General features: G+C 46.9%; 1 long non-coding RNA gene across 1 annotated transcript; it reads right to left on the bottom strand.

Moving 5' to 3' along the window:
- Nucleotides 1-801: 801 nt before the first annotated feature.
- On the bottom strand, nt 802-2,016 carry LOC102550678 (uncharacterized). The gene is made up of 2 exons (XR_015637682.1): nt 1,749-2,016; nt 802-1,132 (listed from the first exon to the last, which is right to left on the bottom strand). It is a non-coding gene; the product is annotated as an uncharacterized LOC102550678 (long non-coding RNA).
- Nucleotides 2,017-5,294: the final 3,278 nt, after the last annotated feature.

Genomic DNA, 5,294 nt, shown 5'->3' with positions numbered 1-5,294 from the left:
CAGCCCCCTCCACGTGCCCATGGCTGCCTGCCTTTCCGCTTCTACTCTTCTTTCATTAAACCTCTCCGTGTGGAACCCTGGTGTCTGGGTGTGTTCTGTGTTGTTATTGCTGTTATTGTTTTGTTGTCGTTATTGTTGTTGCTGTATTGTTAATATTATTGTCGTTGTTATTACTGTTATTGTCGTTGTTGTTATTGTTGTTGTTGTTATTGTTATTGTTGTTGTTGCTCTTGTTAATGTTTAATGTATCATTTTTTTCTTCCGGTGGGGAAGTGTTCATTTTGCCTGACCTGTCATTGTCTTCTTCAATATTAAACTTAGAGGTCCCACAGTTAAGAAGTATGCCACACTGTGGGAAGCCAAGTCTAGGCTATAATAAATAACCCCCAGGCCACAAGCATCCCCGGGGGCGTGGCGGTGACTCCTTCCAGTGGTGACTCAGGGGTCTACAGTCCTATCATCTTGCCTTGTTGACCTCTGGACTTAGAGGAGAGTGAGAACACAGAGAATTGTAATGGTTTTTAAGGGACGCGCCTAGCCATAATATACACAGTTTTGTGGCCTGAATCTACTAGGACCTTCCAGGGAAGTGTATGAAGTGGAGTTTCCTCACGTATCTCCCAAGAAGCGTTCTTCATAGTCACTTCCTTCTCCAAGAAACTCGGTTTATCCTACACCCACCTCTGCCTCAGGAGAAGCCCAGTCCGACCCGTGTAAGGGAATCTAGATAGAGTTGGCACAGCAGATGGGGCAGAAAGAACAGTACAGCACAAACGTAATGAAGGAGTGAACTGACAAGAATCCGTGTTCAATTGATTTATTAATACGAAGGTTTGCTAAAATTCATGGTGTGCTCGACAATCATGGGAGGAACTCAACCACACTGCTAAAAATATTGGGGAGATCGGGATTCCTAGGAAATTCCTTTTATCATATCAACATACAGCTTCCTAGCTAGTGCCATTCCAACTCCCTTCCCTCTGAGACACCTCGGCAATCCATCTGTAGTTGTTTCAAAGCCTGGGAAATTGTTCTGAAGACGGCGTGGTCTAACGGTGGCACTGACTTTGGCGGCCCTCGTCGTCGCTCTCCGCACATATAAGCCTGTTTTGAAGACCCAAGGTTGGCTGTCCTTGAAATAAAATGAGAAAATGAAATAAAATTAGATAAATGAGAAAACCTGGGGGCTGGAGAGATTTTAGAATACTCAGTCCTAAATGTAATTTTTTTCCCTTTAAAACCCTCCCCTCAAGGTCCAGGAATATGTGCTGAAGATGAGGCAGAAATACTGTAAGAGGGCCGAAGAGATGGCTCAGTGGTTAAGAGCACTGACTGCTCTTCCAGAGGTCCTGAGTTCAATTCCCAGCAACCACATGGTGGCTCACAACCATCCATAATGGAATCCGATGCTCTCTTCTGGTGTGTCTGAAGACAGCTACAGTGTACTCTGTGTGTGTGTGTGTGTGTGTGTGTGTGTGTGTGTGTGTGTGTATGTGTGTGTGTGCGCGCCCATGTGTGTGTGTGTGTGTGTATGTATGTATGTATGTATGTATGTATGTATGTATGTATAAACTATTTTTAAATGAGAAACAGTAAGCTTGTAGGCCAGTTTGGGCCAGTTTGGACCAATTTGGTCCCCAGCCCATCTACCTTGGCAGAGAAAGTAACGGATCCTGTATTTGTGGCACCCTGAATGCACAGACGTTGGGGTAGTACATATCCTCATATCAGTGAAAAAAAGAACAAACCCATTGCTCAAGTGTTAATGGATGGGCTCCTCTTTCCCCTGGGGCAGCCTCAGCAGGGACACTACAGGGCTTCAGTTTGTCTTCAGATCTATACACAGATGCATCTAAGCTGCCTCGTAGTTGAAAATCATGTGGGTCATTGCTGGATCCATGGTTTCCTTCCCTTCCCATCAGGTAAGAGCTGTCTGGGTCCCTAGAAGCATGGAGGATACAGAGGGAAGGTGGTGAGTGAGTCCTTGGGATACGCAGAAGAACCACTCAGGGCAAACTGCTTCAGCTCAGTCTCTCTCTCTCTCTCTCTCTCTCTCTCTCTCTCTCTCTCTCTCTCTCTCTCTCGTATTGTTTTTATTTCTGTGGATGTTTGCCTACAGGCATGTTTGTGCACCATGTGCATGTAATGCCCAACGTGGACAGAAGAGGGCATCGGATCTCCCCTGGGACTGGAGTTGCTGATGGTGAGTTGCTATGTGGGTTCTGGCCAATCAATCTGAGTCCTCAGGACTCCAGTGTTCCTAATTCTGAAGCCATCTCTCCAGTCCCTCTGCTTCTCCTTTGCTCTAGCTGCCCCCTCCCCAAGGACAACCATTCTCACTTCTCACTACAAACACAAAATAGATTTCAAATACGTTCTGCTGCCTGCTTTTGACTCTGTGACTCTCAGAACCCCCAAGCCCAGACTTGATCATCAGGATCTGCTCCTTCACCAACTGACATCTGTAAACTAGGGATGAAACCACCTGTCTTCCAGTTGTTTATACATATGAGCATCCTAGATGTGTACAGTAGGACCAGTTCACAAAACCATGAGTTCACAGATACAGTCACACTTGGTTTCTTCACACAGCAAGTGACTTAACTTCCCTTGGCTGATCCATCACACTGTAGGGTCAGAGAAATCAAGTGTCCCTGTCCTGGATCCTGCCTTGTCTAAGGACTTATCCCAAACCCAGAGGTTCACATAATTCAGAAAGAAAGGCTAGCTTGAGTTCTACTCCCCAGGAGCAAGACAGGCAGAGCGACACACCGATTACTGCCATGTGCTCCACTAAGTTTCCAGCTGATGTTCTCTGCCACTTTGAAGATCTGTCAGAGGCCATGTGCAGTAACAACACTGCCCCCAATACCCAAGAGTGGGTAATTTACAAGCAGCAGAAATGTATTTTCTAGCTCTGGAAGTTGGAAGTAGAGAAGCGATGGTTCTTCGGTGTTTGGAAGGAGCTCCTTTCTGTCTTGAGGAGAGCGTCTTTCAGAAGGAAATTAGAATGCTGTGTTCTCATGTGACAGATAAGAAAGGTGCAAGTAGGTCACTCTGCGCCCTCCGGTCCTTGCCTGGGCACTGGTTCACTCATGAGGACAGGGACTGCCTGAGATCATTATTGCCTACCTCAACACCAAGGGGAGCACTTGAGCTCCCTCCCAGTCTGTATAGGAATTTGGTCCCCTGAGAACATCAATGCATAGATCTGTCATGACTCCTTAGGAACCTTTGAAACATGAGAGGTCCTTATTACACCTCCCGTCAGTGGCTTCCTGTGCCTGTAGACCATGCTTCTCTCAAGGACGAGATGTGAGAGCAGCTGACAGGAACGGAAGAGAAGAAGGAAGGCACCATAACAGAAGCGACAGTCACAGGCTGGAGAGGTGGATGGGCAGTCATTGGTTGTGAACACCCAAGTTCAGTTCCCAGCACCCACACGGGGGCTCACAGTCCTGGGAGATCTGATGCCCCTTTCTGGCCACCTTGAGCATTGCACACATTTAGTGCACAGACATACATGGGGCAAAACACCTATTTATATAAAATAAAAATAAAATGGGAAAGGAGCCAGCCACCAGGCACCCATTCCACAGTTCGTTTCCACATGTGTTCACTACTAGGCAGATTCCATATCTGTTTCTAGAGCAGAGAGCAGGTTTCCCTCTCTCTGTTGTGCAAAACCCAAGTTCTAACTACAAAAGCACAATCAGGAGGAAAATAGAGATCATCCCGTTAACCTGCCTGCCTTCAAATTGTAAGAAAGTAAGTGAGTTTTTGTGTGAAATTATATCTCAGGCTCCTCGGAGGAAGTAACGGTGTGTCTCGGAGGTCAACCATTTCTTCCTATACTGAGGCAATGCTACCTGGGTGAGGCAGGGTCAGCGGAGGAAGAACAGACACGACAGCCTCTGAGGGATGAAGCAAGTGGCCTGGACATCACCGCCGGCAAGCGAGGAACCCTGACCTCTGGCAGACAAGCCCTCCAGGTGCCCTCCAGGTTCTCCTGTCATGCCCAAGATGCCAACCCACTCCTAGTCACCATGGTCATAATCAGCCTCAGGAAAGGCAGATAGGATGTGAGTCCCTAGATGCTGCCACAACAGAGCCGATAGTGGCCAGCCTGAAAGGCAGGCATCGAAGTCTAATACACCGAGCTCTGGGGTATAGTGCAAACTGGGCTATGGGTATGGCTCAAAGGTAGAATGCTTGCCCAGTATTCATGAGGGCTTGGGTTTAACACCCCTCCTCATACCCCACTGTGAAAAAAAGAAAAAAAAAAGAAAGAAAACAATCCCCTTTTTCTGCTAGGTATGGTGACCCTACTCAAGGCCTTCAATTCTAGCACTTGAAAGGCTGAGGCAGGGGATTGACACAAATGAACACAGTAGGGTGTGGGTGTTCTGGCTTGTATTTAGCAGCCTGAGGCAAGAAAATTGTCAAGATGACCAAAGTTTCATGTTGACGTCTAGACCAACCTGGGTTGCAGTGTGACAGCCTGTCTCATAAAACAATGACAAGATAATAATAGTAATAGTAGTGTAGTAGTAGTAGTAGTAGTAGTAGTAGTAGTAGTAGTAGTGGTGGTGGTAGTGGTGGTGGTAGTAGTGTAGTAGTAGTAGTAGTGTAGTAGTAGTGGTGGTGGTGGTGGTGGTGGTGGTAGTAGTAGTAGTAGTAGTAGTAGTAGTAGTAGTAGTAGTAGAGTAGTAATAGTAGTAGTAAGCCACTGCATTTTATGAGACAGTTGAGGGAAGCAGGTAATAAAGGGAAAAACCCTAGGTTGTGGCAGAACCTCCCCCAACCCCCATGCACCAACCCCTGCATCAAATGTCAGAGCCTGAGACACCACTGCCAGGTGATTCAGTCGTGCAGGTTCTGAGCCTTTGTGCAAGGCTGGAGAGATGAGTCAGTGGTTACAAGTGCTGACTGCAGTTCCAGAGGATCTGGGTTTGAGCCTCAGAAACCACACTATGGCTAACAGCCATCTGTCACCCCAGTCCCAGGGGATTCAACACCTGCATCTGGACTCTCCTGGCACCAGGCACGCACACAGTGCCAGACAAACTTCCAACTACATTAAATAATTTATTTTAAAGAGCTATGAGCAAAGCCAGTGCTCTCTTCCCACAGTGAGCGGTGCCTCACTGCAGAGTCAGTTCAGGGAGTTATCGCGGTTTCTCTCCCGTGTGGTATTCTCATCTAACAGCTCTATCAGACGTTAGAGAAACAAATACAAACAAACAAAATGAAATGGAAAAACTGTAACCAATTTCCTCTTCTAATCCTGCTTC

The sequence above is a fragment of the Rattus norvegicus genome, chromosome 14 (genome assembly GCF_021556685.1).
Source record: "Rattus norvegicus strain SHRSP/BbbUtx chromosome 14, alternate assembly SHRSP_T2T, whole genome shotgun sequence".
Classification (NCBI taxonomy): Eukaryota; Metazoa; Chordata; class Mammalia; order Rodentia; family Muridae; genus Rattus; species Rattus norvegicus.
Note: the sequence above shows the minus strand (reverse complement) of the source record. Positions and strands in the feature narration are given on the sequence as shown.